General features: G+C 34.6%; 1 protein-coding gene across 1 annotated transcript in view; it reads right to left on the bottom strand.

The window, feature by feature from the left end:
* The window catches only part of Mmp16 (matrix metallopeptidase 16), a 203579-nt gene that overhangs the window by 101478 nt on the left and 76694 nt on the right, over positions 1 to 25407 (bottom strand). The window lies entirely within an intron of this gene.

Raw genomic sequence — 25407 nt, 5'->3', positions numbered from 1 at the left:
CTACTCATGGCGTTTGCATACAATATTCACGTAAACACTTTACCCAACTGTAGTTGGATAGCCTCAAGTCTGTGTAACACTTTCATATGAGGAATAACCATTACTGAATGTAGTTCATAATGTGAAATTGATAGAAAATATTCAACTTTCTTAGAGGTTTAGTTTCCTGATTCTCATCTTTTCCTCAGGGAGAAGACTTGGGAGGATGGTGGGAGAAAGAAGTTAGATTAAAGGAAATGTCCTCGTCTGAATTGAATCAACAGTTAAGAATCATTTGAAGTCAAAGGAAACAAAAACAACAACTGAGGGCATGGGAGGAAAAAATCTCTCCCCACCAGGAGGACATGCATGCTTTCCCAGAGTCTCATGCCTTCACTCCTCAAGTACAATCTTGTGCGAATCCCTATCCTCGCATGCAATCTCTTGCCTCAGTCTTCCCAGGGGTTTCAGGGTTTCTTTAACAGCAGTGAACTACTTGACTAATTGCTAAGTCTCATGTTATTACAGCAGTACTTAGGGAAGTCATTCAGCTGGGGGTGTTTCTCTCCCTGATGTGGCCTAGTTATCATGCAAGTGATTATATGGGAGGGCAATTTTTCTGTAATAACTGGCATTATATAAGTTACAACTACTGCCCAGAAAATTCCGTTTCCAAGCATAAATAACTATCCAATACAGACAATGTATTTTTATAAAAGATAATACTAAATATGCAGAATTAAAAATGTGAAAACAAAAGGATAAACTTCCATGGATTCTCAAAAATTTACACCCCTAAAATTACAATCCATATTATAATCAACTTGATTAAAGCTATTTAAAAATAGGCACTGCACTGCAATCAAGAAGGTGATTGGTAAAAAAATAAACCATGAAAGAAAAAAAAATAGGATGGACACACAGAGAGTAAGAATAAAGAATAAAGGCTCTTTGCTTTAAAAAAAAAAAACCAGCCACCTAAATCAAAAAAGTGTGTCATGATGCTTCTCATCTAATCTGTAATGAGCAGCCTGCCAGAGAAAGCCATTCAGTCACCTATTTAGCAGTGGTGAAATCAGAGAAAGACTCTGGTATTTTCTGAATGAAGGAGGCAGTCAATAATATTACTTAGTATGAAATTCAATATTTTAATTCAATTGTTATAAAAGAAGACTTTAATAGTATACATGAGCAAAATATTTTAAGCTCAGTAAATTTTCTATTGTTATAGAAAATTTATGCCTTACATCCTAGGAAGCGGTTTGTTGCTAGGTTACACTTTGGTGCTCAGCTACTGGCAATTCCATTTATAAGAACAGTATAGAGAAAACTATTGATAAGAAAACCTATAATTTATATTCAAATATAGTTAATATAAAATACATAAATATGAAGTGCATAATGAAAAATATCATGTTTTAGAAAATGTACATTTGATTTGAATTATGCTTTAAGCTTTCCAAAACAAATGATTTTAAATAATGTAAAAATGAAGTTTTACATTCCTTCTGTTTATTCTCTTATATTTTATTCTTTATCATGGATTGCTGCTTTTCCCAATGAAGGACAAGTGGGTAATTCTTTTTAGTTATAAAACAGCATGCAAGGTGTGAGATTCTCCATCTTACAGTCAGTTTATTTTGAGTGATATATTAACATCAGGATTTTGTCAGCCAAGAAGGAAATTTTCTATGAAACTACAAAAAAAATTGTAAAAAAATATGCAAAGTAATATTTGAAGATCTAGCTTATATCAGGTTCTTAATATTTCCCAAAGGTAATAATATGGTATCTATTTTTGTATCTGTTTCATTAATCACACATGTTCACATATAGGTGTATATAATATATATGTATATATGTGCAGATATATATATATATATATACATACATACATACAAACACACATCACATTTAACAGCCTGCAATACACACATCCATCCTCATATGCTGCTAACAGAAATATATCCACCCCTTAAACTTTGATTTAAACTCCTGATACTCCTAGATCACTGATAAAAGCAAATTTGTCTCCAGAGATAAATTTCGTGCCTTGGAATCTTTTCAGAACATATTCAGTGCCCAAATGCACATTATGGGTACTTAGGGAATATGTTTTTCAAATGTGCATTTGAGGACAACATGAGGCTGAAGACAGAGTATATAAAACTCACAGCAAATTCTGTGCTCAATAAGTCATAGTATTTGTGCTTTTTATTACTAAAATTGTGTCTGTTCAACTGGAAATTTGCCTTAAAATGGGACAAGTTTGAAACATAAGAGGATTTTTAAATAGCCTTTGGAAGCAGAGGCCAAAATAAAAGAATCATACACTGCTTGGAAATACTCCATATCTCAAAACATGGGGAATGTAAAATATTTGCCAAACTGGGCCTTGGTGAATTGTTATGATTTATTTATTTTATTTTAATGTTATTATTAGAGAGAGTGAATTTAAGAGCATTAAAAAATTAACAATAGGAAGGTTCTTCGATGAAAATTGACCTGATTTACAATCTAGTAATATTAGTCGTTGTCACTAGAAATCCACAAACCTCAAAATGATCCACATGATCTCACCGTAACTGTATTCTCTACATTATCTTACCCATATATAGTCCTACCTTTCAGATACTGTTTATTTCCAATATTTAGTGATATATCGTATTGGAAGCACAACCAAAAACAATGCTTCTCTCTGCAGAATGGAATCTTTCAAGTTATCACCCTCATTAGTTTGCACTATAAATAGGAAGTATAGTGGCATATTATTTGTGTTTTAATAAATAAAGCTTGCCTGAAAGTCAGTGCAAAGCAGCCACACTAGTCAGTCATACAGACCAGGAAGGGGTGGCACGCATCTTTAAACCCACCAGCCACACTGGTCAGTCATACAGACCAGGAAGGGGTGGCACGCATCTTTAAACCCACCAGCCACACTAGTAAACCATAGAGACTGAACAGTGGTGGTGCACACTTTAATCCCAGCAGTAGAGAGGAATATACAACAGGATGAGACAGGAACAATTTCTCTTTCAGTAGGAAGATTTTTATGGAGGTAAGAGTGACTTGGCTGTTTTGCTTCCCTGATTTTCAGGTTGAACCCCAATATCGGTCTCTGGGTTTTTATTATTCATTGTACAAGAAAGCACTTTTTAAAGATTTCATCATTAATAATATTTAATGTAGTCATATCATGAAAACCTACATTAAGTAGTTCAGTTAGACATATAGTCTTAAAGGCAGTATCTTAAAGAAAGTTTTCAATATAAGGGAATGTAAGTTGGTCACATAAAAATTTCCTTCAGTCTTTCAAGATAATGCATCTCTCAAAGATCCAGATTAAGGAAGGAATAAATTAATCACAGATGCCAGATCAATTATAAAACTTTTCTTATGAAAAGTTATAATAATAAGTAATGTAATAATGATGGCTCTGTATATTTGTAAATCGATCATACACTTTTAATTGAAAACAAAATGTTTCTGTATGTTTTGGATAACTGAATTTATTAGTGTTGAGGAGTATTATTGTAAAAATTGGAAATATCTTTGGAGGGTATACAAAAAGGAGTAGGCTTGGGATTTTATTTGACTTGCAAAAATAACTTTTTAAAAAACCTTTTTTGTGATCTTGATAATGAAAATACTTATTGGTTACTCCATATAAACCTTCCACATAAATACACTAAGTTCTCTTATAAACTAAAATTAACGCCTAGGTGATTAACTTAATAGTTTATGATGTCATCAGCAAAACCACAAAATCTGCAGGATATTTTCTGAAATTCTATCATTCACAGGGCATAAGCAATGATAACATTTATACTTTTCATTTTGTATTTCTTTCTCTTTTTAATTTTTCTTTAAAATATGCATTTTTATCTTTAAAATGGCTATAAAGATGAATTATAACTGCCTAGTAATGAAAATATTAAAATGATGAATGTGTCTTCACTCAGAATTGGTCAAGCTAAAAATTGATTAAGTTAACAGAGAAGAAATTGGCCTTTTTCTTAATTCAAAAATCCAAATGGTTCCATATCACTCTTCCACCTCCTAACATGAATGAATCACTGTATTTAACTTCATACATAATGTTCACTCCACTGAGAAATTACCATCTCTACAATGGATTACAAATCTGGAATAAAACAGAGGGATTCTGCTCTGGTATATACATTGAGAAGTCTGTGGGCATATTTCGTATTAATGATTGATGTGCAAGGGCATACTCCATTATAGGTTGGCCCACTCAGAGGCAGGTGATCCCTTAGGATGTTTAGTGGGCACACTCCCACACAACAATAAAAGAAATCTATGTCCAACCAAACAAGCACAACCACCAAAAACGACAAACAAGGAGGATGAATGCATTACCACAGGCCACACTGACATATCACTGTCACCTCACAAATCATAAGCAAAATGATAACTCCCATGAGATCTATACTTTTTTATAGACAATGGAAAAGAAAGGTTAAACAATGTAGCATAGGAATTATCTAGAAAGCATATGCGTAGCATGAGTCATGCGCCGGAGGATCTTGGTTCCCATTTACGATCAGGAAGAAGAGTCAGTTTCACTATCTGTAAAAGGATGGTTTAATTAATCAATCTCCTTTAAGAAAGAAAGAGTGATTGCATAAAATCTCCCCTTCAAATATAGGGGTATTTTCTATATTATACCCATTCAGTCATAGTTATAGGAGTATCTTACAAAACCCAAAGTAAGTAATAGAAAAGTTTGATTTATAGGTTGTTTTGTCTTCACTGTGACCAGACTTCATAGACACATGTTGTTCCATTAGCTGTCAAGAAGAAGGGAAGACAAGTCCATGAGATAGATATGTTACATTGCCAGGATAAATAAACAAGATGAAAAGGAGAGAATAGGAAAAATGGGATAGAATGAGTTTATTCAAGGTAAACAGAATTCATGTGAGAAAATTTAACAATGAAACACACAATTTTATATAGTTTATTCAAAGACGGAAATGAAGCAGAAACAAAAGTCAAATGCTGCTTACTTACTGGCTTGCTCCCATGTTTATCTAATTGTCTCATGGAGTCAAAGCCCACCTGCCTAGAAACTTTAAAGCCCCATGTGGGGGACCCGATTATACAAATTAGCAATAAAGGAAGTGTTCCACAGGCATGCCCACAGACCAATTGGATCAGGAAATCCCCTGAGATTCCTTCAGATATCACTGGGCTGTGTCAAGCTGATAGCTGAAGCTACCTAAAAGAGCCAGGAAAAGTGGATTTGTGCTCCTAACAATTTGGGAACATAAGAGACACAAAAGGAAGCTTCCAATGTCTCACAGTCAGCATGCACTTTCTTAGTGTTCTTCTTCCTGCATAGCAAATCTGTTACCAAGGATTAAGTTTGTCCCAAATGGTACTACTACTGCTGTACCTTGATCCATTGCCCCAGTGATTCCCATCAAATACTGCAACATTTTGCAGTTAGCTTCTATTTTTCCTCTTCGCAGCCATGACCTCCTGTTACCCAACTGACATGAATGAGTTACTGCTTTAAATGTGGAAAAATGCACATCACTCAGTATTTACCATTTTAGTAGCTTCTAAGGTTAAATTTCACTGGCATGGACACTGTTGTACAGCCAGCACCACCACTGGTCCCAGAGTTTTTCATTGTCTCAAACTGAATCTCTGCACTTATTGGACCACTATTCCTCTTTTCTCCATTCCTAGCTACTTTTATTCTGTTCTCAGTCTGTGATGATTCCTTGCACCTCACCTAAGTGGAATGATGCAGTATGTACTCTTTGTGACCAAATCACTTCATGCAGGGCTATGTTTCAAAGGTCTGTCAATTAAGCAGCAGACAGCCTCTAAACACCAAATAATACCCTAGTGCAGGGATACTTCATAATTGGCTTATCTACTGGTCCATTAATGAATGTTATGAATTAAGTGAATGTCTACATCCCTGCAAAATTGCTTGTCTTGGAATCCTAACTCAATGTGATTGTGTCATTGGAGCCTTTGGATTAGCGACCTAACGAATAGCAATGAAGATAGGTCCTATGGTCTTATTTTTCTTTATTTTTTGATATTTATTGACCTCCACATTTTTCTCTGCTCCCCTGCCTGCCCCTCCCCTCCCCCCTTCAAACCTCCTCCAAGGTCTTCATGCTCCCAATTTACTCAGGATATTTTGTCTTTTTCTACTTTCTACTTCCCATGTAGATTAGATCTATGTAAATATCTTAGTGTCTTCATTGTTGTCTAAATTCTCTGGGATTGTGGTTTGTAGGCTGGTTTTCTTTGCTTTATGTTTGTCTTTCTTTTTAAGCTCTGAGCATACTATGAAAGGTTAGCAGCATGCACTTGGAAGAGGGGCCCTCATTTTCAATTCCAAACATCATGGCAATTGTTTCTAGTCCCCAGAACGGTCTGCAGTACTATTTATTAGCAGCTCATAGTATAATAGTTTGAAAAAATACCTTGAGTTGACTAAAGCAATAACTATTAAATTCATTTTATTATACAAAGTGCACAAAATTTGAAATTCCTGCTAACTTTTCATTTCCAAATAAAATTTTAGAATCATGGATATTCTAATGGATGTAACATATAACTGTTTCTTAAAGCAAAGGTGGAGACCATATTGTTCATGTGATTATAATCCATCAGCAATTTTTCAACTTAACCCTAAAGATAAACTCTTTATTATGTCATGTAAGTGAAGAAATAGACATTGTAAATTCTGTAACTTCTTCACATAGAACCTTCTTTTTATATTCCAAACACACTGTCGTTTTTATGTATTTCTGACACAATTTAAATTCCCTCCGGCCTCGGGGCATTTAATTTACTTTCCTATATAAAATATACAATATACTTTCCTTCTCACCCTTTAAAATGAATTTCCATTAGAGCACTTCAACGAGGATTTTGTTAATAACTGACACCATGTGATATGTCAATGGCATTTATTTTGGTTTTTCAAGACAGGGTTTCTCTGTGGCTTTGGAGCCTGTCCTGGAACTAGCTCTGTAGACCAGGCTGGTCTCGAACTCACAGAGATCCGCCTGCCTCTGCCTCCCGAGTGCTGGGATTAAAGGCATGCGCCACTATAGCCCGGCTGTTAATGGCATTAGTTATTTCCCCTAATGACCATCACATTGCCATTTTTATAAATGGATTTATTCCTTGTGTGTTTTGTTGGTAACTTTAGGCCCAAGAACTATATAATTTCCTTGTATTCTGAGATCTAGTTAAGTGGAAACTTTACATACTAATGCTTAGCTGATATTACAATTAGCCATGCAAGTGGCATGCTGCCATTTTCTACCCTCTAATCAATTATTGCACACTCCTATATCTACACAGCTAAGCACTCACGAAAAGGTGGGTGCACCATAAGGAATATTTTTTAAAAAAATTATCATGTATGCAGGCAGAGTATTACTAAATTTCTGGTAAACTCTATGGAGTGTGGGGAAAGATAAATCAAGAGAGGGCTTGATTTACCTGCTATTGGGAAATTACTTAGGTAATCAAACATTATATATATATATATTATATATATATGTATATATATATATTTATATTCAACACTGCTGTAACAACAAATACATACGATCATGACCAATCGATAAAATATATTATTAAAATCTACTGTAAATTTTATCATGAAATATGCTTAACTATTTTTAAATTAATTATGGCAATTCTGATATTCTGTGTGAATGACGTGCTTAGTACTAATATTCATTAAACAGACATGTGCTAATCTTTTTTATATATTAGCACACATTAATTATCAGCACAGCCAGGTGGTGGTGGCGCACGCCTTTAATCCCAGCACTCGGGAGGCAGAGGCAGGCAGATCTCTGAGTTCCAGGCCAGCCTGGTCTACAAGAGCTAGTTCCAGGACAGGGTCTAGAAACTACAGGGAAACCCTGTCTCGAAAAAACCAAAATAAATAAATAAATAAATAATTATCACCACAATTCTGAGATGTTGGTAATATATTTATTATTAAATGAACAAATATGGTATGCAATGTCATTTCAATTGTATTTTAATAAATAAAGACTGCCTAAAGATCTGAGAGTAAAACAGTCAGACTGATCAGCCTATAGAGCAGGTAAAGGTAACACATACCTTTAATCCCAGTAGCCATACTAGTTGCCCTAGAAACTGGGTGGTGCATACCTTTAACTCCAGCCCTAGAAAGAATTATGAAACGGGACGAAATATCTCTCAACACACACTCTCATTCTAAGATTCCTAGACACAGGATGGCCATTTTTGTCTGAGGTCGAGGTCAGAGCCAGTGGCTGGCTGTTTTGCTTTTCAAATCTTCAGTTGAGACCCAGGTTCGGACCCTGAGCTTTTATTAATCGTGCTTCAGTGGTAGGAAAGGGCAATGAACATAATCAGGGCTGTGGAGCAAATTACCACACAGGAAGATAACCTCCATTTGACTGAGATGACTACACTTAGGAAAAACAATGAGTGTTTAGAAACCTTGGTCTTTATTATCAAAGTTTTGGCATCAGAAATCCACTGTTCTAGTTTTACATGTCTCAATCTAAACAATGACAGGAGAGCCAGTTTGTTGGACAGACAAAATAAAAATAAGAACAAAAAAAAAAAATGAATGGTAAACTTTACCTAAGTGCTTAGCCAGACACATATACTAGCTGTAAAGATTTTGAAAGATGGAAGTCACCAGTTCCTCAAAGGCTGGACATACATCTACAAGTTCGCTACAGTACTTGTCTGTCTTTCAAAAGGTATAGCATTCTGATTGCACCACCGGGATTCTCTGTGTCAAATCATCCAATAATTAATAAAAAAAATACCAAGATTAATGTCCTCTAATGTACATCTTCGAGACTTCTCAACAGTAAAATTTAAAGATAATTTTAACACTGAGAAAGAAAATCATCATAACACATCCCCCTGATGTGACTTCTAGACAACTGTAGTTTGAATCTTTGAAAAGTCTACATCCCAGCCTTTGGGAATTTCAAGACAAGGTGACCTTCCTAAGCAGTTGTTACATTACAAACCGATGCACATGAATTGCTACTGGGGATTTCACGGCGTGTATTCGGGGCAAAGTGTTTCGCCACTATAGGTAAGAGGCATAGTTTGATGGAATCCTGCATCTTTATGAAATTGAAAGAAAGATATAGCGGAGTGAAACGAGGGAAGAAGTTACACGGTCTAACTCTGCATTAATTTGTACAAAATTTTCGTGAAGTCAAAATATTACAAAAGCCAATGATTGTTTACTCCTTTAGTGATTTTACACTTAAAGGTATATTAGGAAAAAAAACACCATTCTCCCTGGTCTGCGGGAAATTAATTAGAGAGTATATGAATGGAAAAGAAGTAAAAAAAAAAAAAAAAAAAAAAAAAAAAGGAAACGCAGTTCTGGTGATAGCTCAAGCAAGTGTTAGATTAACTCATGATTTACTTTAGAGATAGGTAAAGTAACTACATACACAATGAAACCATCATTGTGGTTATTCTAAATTCTTACTTTGTGTATAGAGAGTTTGGTGATATCAGGGCAAGATTAGCACAGCAGCAGGGCTATGATGCAGGGACAAACGCCAAGGTACCTACTATTAAGTTCACAACACAGTCTTTAGGATCAAGGCAGCATGCCCATTGAACACACACTGAAAGTGGAAAACTATCAAGGCACCCACACTTCATAGGGCAGATTTCTGTCAGGGGGTGCTGAGTAGGAATGGACTGCTAAGCAGCTGAGAAAGTACTTCAAATGTAAATATATGAGAGCCTTAAAAGATTGCTAAACTTAAAATTTTCTGGATGACCTTGTACCTCAAGCAATCATTTACTGACACTTTAATATGACTGTATTTTTCTGAGTAACTAATTAGCTGCCCTGGCTCTAGATTCTCTCAACTTTGACTTGTTCTACTTAGTCCAGAAATAACAAGTTTCCTAAAAGATCATGCCCTTTATTCAACATACCTCCTCTTCACATCACGATTACTGTCATTATGTATTAAAGTTGCTTAAAATACTGTATCTCTAAATATAACAAATTCAAGAAGTTCTATATGTCAAACTTTGGAAGGTTAAATTTCTCTCTGAAAAAAAAAAAACACTGTATACTAAGAGAGTATAAGAGAGTAAGGCTGTTTCTGGTTTACTGATATTCATGTTGTCTACATCATCAGTGTCCTGCATATACTAACATGCCTTGGCTGACATGTCCTACATTTCCACCAGTCTTCCTATGCCTAACTTATGCCTTGACTACAATAGTGTTTAGTATGTAAGTAACTCTATGAGTGTTTTAAAAAGTTATGAAACAGGAAGTACAGGTATGGTAGCTATGAATAGAATATACTGCCAACGTTTTAAGGATAGTTTTCACTCAGCAATCATTAGATAGAAAGCCTTAATTTTTATAAGATAGCATAGCAAAACAAACCTCAACAATGGTGGATATGAAAAAATATTGACAATCATTTCTTTAACATAATTGACAAGTTATAATTGAAAGAAAATACTCCACACAAGGAGTGCTGCAATTGTTGGAGTTGGTATGGCCTGGTTGATGAAGTATGTTGGGATTGATTTGAAGTCTCCTGTGTCATGCCACGCTGAATAAGGTACCGAGCCACAAAATTAATGGGCTAATATAAATTATAAGAGTTAATAAGAAACCTGAGCTAATGGGACAATCAGTTTATAACTAATGTAGACCTCTGTGTGATTTCTTTGGGACTTAACGATTGCGGGAACTGGACAGGACAGAAACCTCAGACAACAAAAATTATTTAATTAAAATATACTAGATTCTAAAAACATGCCTCATAGGCATTTCTGATTTTGAACTTACTCCATCATTGCTTTACCCTCACATTTGTACTTGATCAAATATAGTATGTTTCCCTATGCGTTACAGATTATGTAAATAAGTGAATGCATTCAGTATTTCTTAACACAAAGTCAGTATCTGAAGGATGTCTGAGTGAAAGTGTTACACTTTCCCATTCTGATGAGAAGTTTACCACTCCCTACTTTAGGCTCTGGTGATAACCTGGTGATAAATGGAATAATTATATTTCATGTGTTTCTTTTAAAATGCCTTAGGACCATCACAGAAATTGTCCTCATGGAATCATGATTGAAATCTTGCTTAAAAGTTAATCTTATGTACAAAAAAATGATTTCAACAAAATGTCAGACAGTTTAATACATGAAGTCTACAATCTACAAAATTATACCTGAACTGATTAAACATGATGAATGCTCTATCTTAAAAGCAATATCATGCCATCACTGTTAGTACAACATAATAATCCACCTCTCCATGCTCATTCATTCGTGATTAATTTAATATGACATTTTGGCTTAACAAATAAAGCAAACTTAGGCTTGCAATGGCTCATTTTTGTGATCATAATATATTTGAGAGTTAGAGAAATTTCTGTCAGTGCAATTTCAGGTTATATTCCTCTCGAGGGCTCCAGAAATGCCTCTCATATTTCTACCCTGTATTACTATCTAAATCCTGTCTCCATAGATACGTCACATCAGCCAGAGCAGAGACTGAACATTACTTGAATACTTTTCTGACTCTCAGCAAAGACAATCATTATCAGTCTCAGGATAGTTATACAGGCAAAACAAACTAGCCCTTGTTGTAAGGAGGGGTCGTTTATTTGTTTCCCACCCAGCTGGATGCTCAGACCCCAAATAATCACACAGAAGAAATATAAATTAAATCACTGCTTGGCCCATTAGCTCGATCTTCTTATTAGCTAACTCTTATACCCTGGAAGACAAAATGGCATGTGTTTGATTATATGTGGATATCAGATGTAAAGTCAATGATAGACAAGCTACAATCCAAAAAACTCAAAGGGCAGGTATAGAGGAACAGACTAAAAACAGATTGGTCTTGTTAGGAAAGGGAAATAAAATAGATGTATGAATGATTATGGGGTGGACTTTGGGGACATTATTTTTTTAATTAAAAGAGCTATAAACTTTAAGTTGAATCTCTTAAAAGTAAAACATACTTATCATTTGAAAGACATGAAAATGAGTTACTATTTATTTCATTTCTTATAAGAAATTTCCAGGATAAAACTAGAGAGAAGTGTACATGAACCTAAATGCCCATTGACAATTATCAAGGCAGACCCAATCTACTGTATACATAAAAAGTCTCCTTCCTCATCCTTTACTCTAATGTAATAGTGAAGCAAATCTCAGACATCATTAGAAGCCAACCATTTCACTGAGAGTTCACTTCAATGACAACTTTCAAAATACACAAAACTTTTAAATAATCACATTTCTACTATACCTTCCATTATCTAATCAGATTTAATATTTATCGCATTATTTTACAATGTACCTTGCTTTTATCAAAATGAAAAACAATTCCTGTATGCAGTTATTATGATGCATATATATATATATATATAATTTTGTTTTGATTTTCTAAATTCATCCAATTAGTTTTTATTTTGTATTATTCTAATTTCTTTTTAATAATAGAACTAGATTTCTATTATTTCTTTATTCCTATATTTCTATTCAAAGAGGCTCTCTCATTTCGTTTCTAGCTTCTTCTAACTGCTTCTTTATACTGTCATTCACCACATTCCCCTGTCACTGGTACTGTACCTTTTTCTGTCTGTTTCATAGAGAATGTATAAAGCACTGATATATATTGGATGTGATATTGATACCCACTATCTGGGAACATTTCTAATTAAGTGTTCAAATGTGTTTGTTTTAAACATAATAATGATGGATAATATTCACAATGAAATTAAAAGAAAATTGGACTCCTATAAAGGTAAATTAAAATGATAATATAAAACTAATACCATTGGGACATGGACCTTTAGTGATCTGTCACATATAAACTGTCTAAAAGTTTACAATGGTAAATTCTTATATACACTGAAAGGGGACGTTTGTGATTTTTGAATAAATTCGCAAGATTGAATGTCTATTTTATTGATTCATTTTCTAAAATTCTACTAAATTACAAAATAAACTAATTCAGTAAAGGATGACTGAAGAGTCATAGAGTGAATGATCCACTAGAATTTTCAAGACTCCAACCTAGGTCATCTGTACACTCATGAAGATGTGTCAGGGTCAGAATACTAGGCATAGATAAATAGGGAGTGAAGTAAAGAGATCAGAGACATATGGTTGACCCTAAAGATCTACATAAAAGTAACACTGAACAGACTCAACAGACTGTATAAGAAATATGTACATATATACACATACATGCATGCATGCAATGATAATCAGTGAAAAAGGAGTGAATGGGTTGAGGAAATTCTGGAGGGGTATACCTAGGAGTTTGGAGGGAAGAAAGGAAAGGGAGAAACTCTGTAATTAAATTGCAACTTCAAAAATAAAGAAAGAAATAAAATAAGAGGGATCACTGGTTATGTGACTGGAGATGCAAGTTACTCAATAAATAATTGGATAAACATCTAGACTCCCTGTCTGTTCCCACCTAGCTCCTAGGCAACCTGGCTGGGACACTTAGTAAACATTTCAGTGCCTTGGATTTACATATGTGTGGAGATAGCCATGGAAAATGAGTCAATGGAAAAAAATTTCCAAACTAAGAATTCAAACCAAGCAATTATCACATTTGAAGTCAGTCATTGGGAAAACAGACATGAAGAATATTTCAGAAAAACACAATGATCCTTTCCAATTAACACTCCCCAGGGAATTAAAACTCTATGAAAAATAAACAAAAAGAGGAAAAGAAAAATGAGATAAAAATGGAAAATTGGAAAAATTTATAACTAGAAGTTACAGCCAATAGAAAAAAGTTCTCTGGAAATATAAAATGATGCAAACACATGAATAATAAAAACTATTTGAAAAGTCTGAGATAAGCTACACAATTGGAAAATATGCTTTAAAAATAAACAGAAAGGAAACATAAGTATGTTTACTTGTTTCTCACAAGGACATGTTGTATCCCAGAGGTGTATAGGAAGCTAAAGAGGTTTATGAACAAGTAATTTAAAGTGCACTCACATTTGATCATTAATCCCACAACAGGTTTATGAGGTTTTTACTTGCAATCTCAAAGTATCCACTTTGAGGATACCTTTAAATTTTGCATACATTGATTTTCTCATGCCACCATACTTGTATTTGATCTTAATGAGTTAGTTTTTGTCATATAGATTAGTTGTAGCATCCAAGTAGGTGACTGCCACATCCTTTTTTAGATTTTTGGGATCTTCACACTTCATAAAACATGAAGTGTTTGAACTAAATAAGCATGTAAATGCCATGAAAATTCTTTATACAGAATTTACATGAGGTTGTTATGAGAGAGTCTCAGAAACTATTTATGGAAATGTGTATGAGAGAGATCATACGATTCTTGTGATAATCAGAAAATATTCTACCAGGCAAGAAGAAATAGTATCAAACTGAAGGTTGATAGATTTTGTTAAAGTGTGAAGGTGGAATCTAAGATCAGAAGTAGGACAAGGATGCAAACATCCCACTTTTATGTGACAAAGCACCTGTAAGTCCTTATTATAGCAGTCAGCAGAGAAGCAAAGGGTACCCAAGGTAAAAAGGAGGAAGTACAATTTCTACTAAATGAACATGACTGGATCTTAACGTTGGAACTGTCTTCAAAAAATCCAGCACAAACTGTTAGAACTAATAGAGGAATGAAACAAAATTTCAAAATGGAAATCAACATGTGGAAATTTTCTAAGAAAACAAAAACAATCTCATCTCCAATAGCCTTGAGAAATCAAAATCCAGAATGAAACAAAACATAAAAAACAACAATCAAGAAAAAGGCTGGCAAGATAGTTCAGACGGTAAAGGAACTTCTTGGTTCAAATCACAGAATCCATATGGTAGAAGAAGCAAACCAACTCATTCAGGTTATCCTCTGATCTCCACATGCATAATAGAAAAATAAGTGTATCTGTTTAATCGACTAAAGAAATACATGCAAAGTTATTTGAAAAAGTAAGAGTAAATTTAAAGAACCCCAATGAAAATCACAAAACACACATGAAAGAAACTAAAGAGTAAGCAAAGATGTAAAAAATATTTGTTGGGGCTGGAAAGATGGCTCAGTGGTTAAGAGCAGTGCCTGCTCTTCCAATGGTCCTGAGTTCAATTCCTGGCAACCTCATGGTGGCTCACAACCATCTGTAATAAGGTCTGGTGCCTTCTTCTGGCCTGCAGACATACACACAGACAGAAAATTGTATACATAATAAATAAATATTTAAAAAGTATTTGTTGTATGATTAATAAATTAATATCATTAAAATATTAAACCCAAACCTGCAGATTCAGTATATTTTCATCAAAATACCGCTTACATTGTTCAAAAGAACTCTAAAGAACAATCCAAAAACTGAAATAAATTAAAGAAAATAATAAATAGTCAAAGCTATCCTGACCAAAATGGTCAAATTATTAAGGACTTTACAGCCTGACATTAAACATACCACAAAGCTGGAGTAATAAAAATAGCTTAGTAGCACCCACGCAAACAGATCTGCAGACCAAGGGAACAAAGCACAGAGCCAGGAAACAATTTTTCATTCTAACACTCAACTGAGTCTTAACAAAATGATGCCACTACTCTATAATTCTATTGCCACAGCTAGGTATTTATGTAAAACAATTAAAATCAGTGTGTTGGAGAGACACCAACACCCATATGTTCACTGCTGAACCATTCATAGGAGTCAAGAGGAAGAAGCAATCTGTCTACAAAACATCAAGGTGGTTTATGTACACAGGGGGATAAAATGTTTCTTGGCAGATGAAAGCAATCTAGTCATCCCACTATGGGGTTAACTGCATAGCACTGCATTCAGTGGAGTATATATGACTCACTTCATTCCTGCGATCGAAAAATATTGATCTTGCAGAAATTGTTAGCTATCAGGGTCTGAGGAGAGAAAGATGAAGAAATGGATAGAGAAATATTGATTAATGGGCAATAAATTATATTTAGGAGCAAGGATTTACAGTGTTTCAGTGCACAATAGAATATCTGTATAAACATAATGTTCTGTATAAACACTCCAAAACACTGAGAAATGAATTGTAAACTAATGAAAAGTCATGCTAAATGTGAATCCAAGTATTAGAGTCATGGGAGAAATGGCCTAAATGAAGATGGGGCCTTTGCTAAACTGGAAGTGTATACAGTAATAAGCTAAGCATTTAAAATAACTTCAAAATGCTAGCATGTTGATGTTCAGTGTGAATATCTGACGAGAGGTTTCACTATGAAGAAAGATTAGTTTGCTGTCATTCTGGAGCTCAACATTAGGCAATAAACACATAAACACATTGAGGTACATTGATACCTCCAGCTCATCGCCCAGAATTCAATGTACTACACTGGACACTGCATGTCATGAGCCAGGTATCTGATTAGGAGATGCATCATTGTATCTGCAGGACCCTAACAGCGACAAAATAGATATCGACACTGTAAAGAGATGTTTAGGGTTCATTTTTCTCACACCACAGGTGTTTTTTTTTTTTCTGTTTTCACATTCATTGAACAAGAAAGAATATTTTAGATGGTTTATAAAAAGGGTCATATGTTCTACTGAACAACCAGTGCTTAGAAATAAATATTGATGCTTTCAGAGCAAACTACTATTGAGTACCTAATTTAAGTTTTGTCTCTTGGATGGCCAGAGCAAATTGACCACACAAGAATAACACAAACAACTATCAAGTATTCTGACCTATCAATAATCTGTTGCTATGCTTCATTTGAGGCATTAGCACATCAGTACATAAATTGTAGAATTGTATTTTCATGACATGTTAATGGATGATTTGCAGGAGAAACCAAAACAGAAAAGACTTCCATAGTCAAATATACATGTGGAATGCTGACCAGCTGATGTTTCTTTCCAGAAAATCTTACAAAGCTAATGCAAACTGAGATTCAGTCAGAGGCTTAAAGACGACAGAATTTGACAATATTACTTTTACTTCATGTATTTTCTTTCCCAGAATAGCATTAATGTCACTGAACTTGATCTGAAAGGCTCTCTGGTCTAGAGGATTAGACTCACCTCTGGTCTTCTTTGCTGCTTCCTGAGTGAGGTGTGAAGTAAATCCTAACACCTCTGATCATTAGAAACAAGTGACACCTGTTTAAATATCTGGATTACTCTAGTTTTATACTGAAGCATAGAGGAAATCTTTTAAATAAAAATAAATTCTACCATTCAGCAATATAGTTACAACTTGAGCTGGGCATGGTGACTCATACCTGTAATCCCAGCATTCTGAAAATAAACTGCAGGGGTATTATGAGCTCAAGGGCAGTCTAAGATGCAGAGTGAGACACTACCTCATTTCAAGTAACAATGGTGTACACACTATCTTTACAACCTGTTTAAAATGTATAAAAATGCAGAGAAAAGTGATTGAAGTATACAAAGCCACATTATACTCCCTATAGAATGTTTCCAAACTATAGAAGAGTGTGCAAAATTTGCTGCTTCTCTATTTGTTTTGTTTTTAAAGTGTATAGTTTATCTGGTTTTGTTTAGCTAGTTAGAAGTTATTACCATATTTATTATGATTTAGGAGGTACTTATTCTAAAACACATTTTTTATATTTCAACGAATATTTCAGTAACTGTAACAATAGTTATCCAATAATTACAAAACACAGAAAGACAGAGAACTACATGGAAACAGATTCATTGGGAAATGTAAAAGAACATGAATTCCATGCATTCAATCTTACCTATAAGGAGGATTTCATTTATTTAGACTTAGCGTTTCAACTTTTAATATTCTGTGATTCACACATACCCTTAAATACAAAATCATAAACATAATCCTAAACATACATAAACATTAAATCCACATATTCTCACAACTAGTCATGCACACAAACAAAATATTACCCTTTTAAAATTGGAACAAACACATTTAAACCACACAGGAATACACACACTCACAAGACTATACACTTTTGAAGTATGCATAAAGATATTTTCACTTTCTTGCACAAGTTATAAGGTGAAATATGCACTTACATTATTAATCATTTTGATCACCATGTGTCGTGCATAACTTTAACATTGATTAAGACCTCTCCTGCCAATGAACATCTAATTTGCTTCAAATGAATCATCATTTCAAAACCCACTTTTAGAAGTTTTGTGCAGAATTTTGATTTTTCTTTTTTGAAAAATTCCTGGAAGTGGCAAAACAGAATTAACTGAATAAATATTTGCAGTTTCAAGGCTATGAAGTCTCTCCTCTGGAAAAAATTGTGCTACTTTCATTTCTCCCATAAGCTTCCAGGCCACCCATTTCCCTGAACTATTGTGAGTATGTGTGTGCGTGCGTGTGTGTGTGTGTGTGTGTGTCCATGCTCACTTGTGGTCTCTACACATATGTATGTACAGGTATGTGTTCCTAAGCACTTTCAGGGGCCACAGAAAGAAGTCAGTTAGCCCCCAGCACTCCATACACTGCTCCCTGGAGACAGGAACTCTCAGTGAACCTAAAGCTACAGGTCATCCTACCACAATGATCTTCCTGTACCTGAATTTCCCATTACTCATTCCTAAGACTACAATTACAGGCTCAATTGTGCATGCCCTCGTTCTTATGTGAACGCTGGGCTCTGAACTCAGTGCCTCATAATTGTGCAGTCAGAGCCGTTACGCACTGAGCCATCTCTCCATGCTCTTCCCTATGCCCCTGACAACAATCTCAGTTACAATTGGGTTTTGTAAATTTCGTGGCGGAAAGCATATCATCCCTTCCACCTGTCTTTCTTATGTCATTATCAAGATAAAATTATGAGAACGTTAATATTAAAGCATGTGAACAGAACTGTCATTTTACCTGTCCATTTTCCAAGGGACAATTATCACCTTTTCCACGTATTTATTTATTTGTGTGTGGATGTGGGAAGTGGGCACGCGTGCATGTGTGTAGGTACATCACACATGTGGGTCAGAAAAAAATTCATGTCAGTCTATTGTTTTTTTCTACTATGTGAGTTCTTATGCTGAACACAGGTAGTCAGGCATGGTGGCAACCATAATTACTTACTGAAGCATCTCAGTAGCCCCAGTAAATTTCAAGAATTTTTACAAAGATACATTATTTTTAATGTTTTGATCTTTTTATTCATCTAATTTTTTTCTGACTTTGATATGTGTCTTTCATTTATGTTCAAGGCAACTGCTATGGTTAATGTCCAAAAGGCCCACACAGGATCTAGTTATCTTGTTTTCTGCTCTATAGAATTGTTTTGAAGCGTTATAAAGGCTTGAGCCTTTAAGACATGAGGCACGGCAAGAGGAAATAGGCAATACTGAACTCTGGCTCTCTTTTGAGACAGGATCTTGTGTCACACAGATTAGCCAGGAACTAGCTGAAAACAGGATGACATTGTACTCCTGATGGCCTGACTTCTACCACTGAAGTGTTGAGACCAGTGACCTGTGTGACAAAATTCTGTCTTATGTGGTATGGGGGTCAAACTCAAGGCTTCTTGTTAGCCATGACTCCACTAGCTTGGCTACATCCATAGTCCCATCTTTGCTCCTGCCTTTCTGGACTAAGGCAGCCCTGCCATGCCTTGTCTGCCTTTTACTGGTTAAATTCCTTTTTAACTTGCTTTAGGCCAGTATTTTATGATATCGATGAGAAAAGTAACTAATTAATATATGGAATAACAAACTGAAGTTTTGACATACACATACATGCCAGCTTTCAAAAGTTTTAAGCTCATCCTTCCTCAGAGGAAATTAAGAATTGCTTTTTGAAATCTCAGTTCTAAACCGGGCGGTGGTGGCGCACGCCTTTAATCCCAGCACTTGGAGGCAGAGGTAGGTGGATCTCTGTGAGTTCAAGGCCAACCTGGGCTACAAGAGCTAGTTCCGGGACAGTCTCCAAAAGCTACAGAAGAAACCCTGTCTCGAAAAACCAAAAAATAAATAAATAAATCTCAGTTCTAATTTTCAATTTTCAAATAGATCCTTACTGACAATGTCCTGAATGTGAAAATGATTTTGTTAGATTTGCTTTCCTTAGACAGTAATCATGTACTCATATCCATTTTCTAAGCTATATATACTACAGTGGCTTTATGAATCAATGAAGTAAGGATTAGTACCATCTTCTGAACACCCATGAAGATATTCAGATACATGTATGACATCCCAGAAAACATAGTGGTAGACATTAAGATTCCCATTTACTCCTAATTATTAAAAGACCCATGCCCAACAACTATGGTGCTCTATGAGACATTCCATGAAGATAAATATTACACTGATTTTTTTAAAAATTAATATCATGTATTGAAACAGATTTTCCATTATTCGCACACTGGTCTTGCTTGACTCCAGATTTGTTCTACATGAATTTCCTTTCTTTCTAGTTTAGAGTTTTTGTAAAGGGTGCTTGTCAATGACCAAAGCTAATTCTGTAACTCACTGTCTTCATAAAACCAAATTAAGACGTCTGGCAAGGGTCTTAGGTATTTCTGCAATCAGAAAACAATTGTGAGGGAAAATGCATAATTTCACATAAAAACACAAAATTACATTTTAATACAACAGTAGTGAATGGTTACTGGTTACTCAGTGTTTCGCTAGAGATGATTTGGAGGCATGAAAATTACCATAAAAATAGTTACAGACTTTAGTCAAATTTGAAACTCTCAAATTTCAAAGGCTTAGCAAAATGACAAAGGTAAGGCATTTCCATAAAACAGTCTTGTTCTGAACAGGAGGGAAAGATCCATCGTGTTTATTGGGCCTCTGTCAGATTCCCTCCTGACTCTTTACAGGTCAGAATGAAATTCTTTACATGCTATGGATCATCCAAACAGCTTTCCAAGAAAGCCACATGCCTGCACCCCCCTAGTGTGCTCTAGCCAAGCTTTCTAGTCTCTGTTTGTTCTGATACATCATGTTGTTGTAGAGTCTATTCCTGCTTAAGGAAATCCAATGTCTTCAATATACAGGAAAACTGGATTTCTGTTTCACAATTTATGTTTTTCCTCAATATCAACACCTTTAAAATGGAGGAGAAGGTCAGAAACCATTGTTGGCACCTGGAAAAAAAAATTACCTAAACTTCCAGAAATTTAAAACATTATTGTCACATTTAAAAAAATGCTATATTTAAATATATATTATATTCCATTAAAATATATGAAGCATTTAGTATCAAGAAGAAAATGGTGTACTACAATCTCAGAATCAGCAATTATATTGTATGGAAAATAGAAACGGAATACAGAACTAAAAATACAGAAGTACAAAATTGACTGATCATAAAAACGATTAAGTTGCCCTAATTAAAAAAATCCAAATTAAATAAAAACATGTTTTCCTTTATAAGCTGTGCAAGGATAGGAACACTGTTGCCTTTAGTAGTAAAAGGGTACCCACATCAAGTTGTTATCAGAGCTGCAAAACTACAATCTGGTTCCTACTATGCAACAGTATTGGCATAAGATTTTTAACAACTTGCATTTGATCGGCTTCTAGATTAGTATAAGAAGATGATAAGAGAACTAAGAAATAAATTGTTCAAAACATTTCATAAAGAACCATTTGAATAAATGAGAATTTTAATGGAAAACCTCTAAACATGTATAATATCAACAACTAATGTGTTATGAATATTACCTAATGTGTATTTATCTACATATGTCTTGACAGGCATTTTGACTTATGTAACTAGTGCAGCAATAAACATGTTTAAGAGACATGGTAGTATGCTGGTTTATATTCCTTGGGTTTCTGGCAAAAGTGTTAGTTTAATTATATGAAAATTCCAGTTTTAGTCATGGAACGCCCTGCCTCCAACATAGTGACTGTACCAGTTTATATGCTTACCAAGAGTAAGTAAATATTCCTCTTCCCCCACACGTTCAGTAGCATTTTTTTCTTGATGATATATATCCCAACTGTAGTGAGAGAGTCTCTCAGAGCAGTGTAAATGGCATTGGTCTGATAGCTAAAAATTAAAAATACTATTATAATAGTTATTGGTCTCTGTGGAGGTTTGTATGAGATTGGCCTCAACAAACTCAAATATTTGATGTTTAGGTACTAGGTAGTGAACTATTTAGGAAAAATTGAGTGACATTTTTGGAGGAGGTATATCCTTGAAGGTTGGGTTTTATGTTTTAAAAGCCCATAGTAGATCATGTCTGTGTGGCTCTGTCTATGTGTGTGTTTTTCCTCCTGTCTCCGTTTCTCACCCTCTACTCACCGCTATGATGTTCATGGACTCACGCTCTAAAACTGTAATTAAGGCTCCTACCATTTTTTTTTAATGAGCTGTTTTGCCCTTGTCGCACAGACTAATACAATCCGCATCAATGTTCATTCTTTCTCTTAAGAACTATTTATTAACTTCTTTAGCCCATTCATCCTTTATTGATTAGATGATGTGTGGGCTTTATTCTGGTGTCTTAATTTTTCAGTCCTTTATGTATTCCGGACAGTAATTCCTCTCTTTGATAAATAGTAGGCAGTTTTCTTTTCCAATTTTATAGACTGTCTTTTCACTTTGCTGATTCTTTCCTTTGCTGTACAGAACCTTTTTAATCACATGCAACCTCATTTGTCAATTCTTGGGATTGTTTCCTACGGCACTAGAGATCATTTTTAGAAAGTCTCTGACTATACTTCTGTCATGAAATGTGTTTCCCGATTTCCTCTAGCAGTTTCAAATCTTCAGGGATGAATTAAGGTCATAGATCAACTTTCAGTTTATTTCTTGCATGGTGAGGGACATAGATCTGATTTTATTTTCTGCGTGTGTATATCCAGTGTCCCAATGCCCATGTGTTTAAAAGTTTTAATGTTATTTTGGATACCTTGGTTGAAAATTAAATGGTGTTAGGTGGGAGACTTTATTTCTTGGTGAAACACTTTATTCCATTGCTGTACATGTCTATTTTTACTATTGCAATTTTGCTAATACGGCTTGGAAGTATAGTTTGCAGTATAATTTGAGATCAGGAATTGTGATACTTGCAGCATTTCCCTTTTTGCCTGATTGCTGGCAAAGATTGGGGACATAGCTTGTCAGATTTGAAATAAGTACAACTACAGCTATTAAAATATTTCAAAACTGAAAAATAGATATATCTATCCATATCCAAAATAAGGAAGTATTTCCATTAAAAATATTTAGGTTTGAAACACTTTTAATATCTTCTTAAAACAAACAAATAAAAGTTCCATTTGTTCTTTCTTTGGACCTAGGTCAGTTCTGTAGAAAGAATATAGAATAAATTAAGACTAGAAAAAATTAATACATTCTCTAATAATCCATTGCAATAACATGTTTATATAACTAAAACTAAAATAATGTCAGACATAATTAATTACCAGCATCTAGTTATTGGTTTCTCAATAAAATGGGTTTCATCCTACATACTGTAATTCAACTTTCAGCATTTTATTATATATCTTATTAATGTAGAATCCAAAATTATTTAACTTCTCTTGACCCATAACCCTTAGATAAAAAGCTCAGTGCCCTAAGAGAAAAGTAGCCTGAAGCACACATTTTATCCACTCTAGAAAGGAAATCCCCTTAGAAGCAGAAAGCACAGACCAATGAAGCACGCTGCTTCTATAGTTTGAAACTCCTCTTGCTAACCAATGCTCGTGAGCACTGTGAATAACCTCAGAAAAGCTACTGAGGTCACCAGAATGCAAATAACCACAAGGCTACAAAAACAATGACACTCTTCTTGATAGGATCCTTTTCTATGCCTAAAACCATCAATGTTACCAACACAATTATAGCTTCTATATTTCCAATAATGCAAAGGTTGCAAATATGTTCTGTAAAAGATGTAACTAATTTAAAAAACTTTTCTAAATGTCACATGCATGGGTATAACTTTGAAATTTTTATATTTTGACTTTTCATCTTGTCTAAAATTGATTGGAACATTCAATACTCAGACACAATCATATTGGCACTCTCTATACAGCAAGATTATCTAAATATTCTGTGTTCATTTTGCTGTATGGACATAAAACCATCAAAAGTGAACAGAAGAAGCAACCAGAGACACGCATGCCTGTTCTTCACATTTTTAATCAAAGTTCTATGTGGGCAAGTAATTTACACCTGTATTGGTGTTCAAGGCCAAGAAAAGTATCTGAAATAGTTTTCATACCTTATTTCAAAATGGCTTCAGGAGAAACTTGAGGTTACTTCCGTATTAGCTACTTTTCTATTGCTATGATAAAACACCGTAACTGAACCAACTTACAGAAGGAGAAGATAATAGAAGCTTATTGCTCCAGAGTGATAAGAATAGCCATAGATAGGCATGCTGACTGGAGGAGCAAGCTGAGAGGACACATCTTAAACTGTGAGCATGAAACAGATATCATATTAGTTATCTAAATCTGCCAAGGCAATGTCAGCAAAGAGCATGATTGAAATACATTCTGAACGGTTTTATACAAAAAAAATCTAGAATTATAGCTGCACTTGTCCCTAAGGTGGAAACTTCAAAGGAAGCAAAGTTTATTCACCTTAAAAATGTTTTTTGTACAGTATATCAAATGATTGGGTTCTTTGCGGTTTTAGGAAGTTTGTTTGTGTTTTTTTGTTGCTGTTTTAATTGTTTGGTAAGTTCCTATAGTTGGCATCAAATCTCAGTACTTCTTTTTATTGCCAGAGATGTAATTTGACATATATTATGCACAACTGCAAGGAGCTTGGACTAAAACCATGAAAATAATACGATTCAATTAAAAAGTGCAGAAAAAGAAGCCATCAATACAAGATACTCAGCATTTCATTAAGCAGATACTTTATTCTCTCAGAATGAAAATCGCTTTCTCATTCAAGATCAAACACATTCCTAAAGCATGTACTTTCTATGAGAAAACAAAAAGCAAATAAGGCTCACATAACCAGATACAAACAGAGAAAGCCATTTACTTAATTTTATTTATTGGACCCTGTCATTCTGTAGTCTGAATTTTACATGAAATCTATAATTTGAGTGTGCCAGAGATCTAAAATGTGGAACACATATTTACTTGCAAACTTAATAAAAGTTAAAGAAGCCTGGCAGAGGTATGGCATAATATAAATCAGGAGAACACATTGACTTTTCTGAGTCGTAATTCCAGGAAGAGACTTGGCCTGAGGAATGATGAATCCAAGTCCTTTCTGCACTAATGGTTCAGGGTGTCATGTGTCTGCCCAACATTTTTTTTTAAATAGTGGCTGCTTTTAATTTAATCGTTTAACTAACTTTTCAGCCATGACCCTTTTTACCCAAAGCAGATCCTTTGTTTCCATCATAAGATATGAGGACAAATATAGGAAACTTGGGCTTAGTCTTTAACCTTT

This window comes from Arvicola amphibius, chromosome 11, assembly GCF_903992535.2.
Source record: "Arvicola amphibius chromosome 11, mArvAmp1.2, whole genome shotgun sequence".
Lineage (NCBI taxonomy): Eukaryota > Metazoa > Chordata > Mammalia > Rodentia > Cricetidae > Arvicola > Arvicola amphibius.
This window is presented reverse-complemented; position numbering and strand designations above follow the sequence as displayed.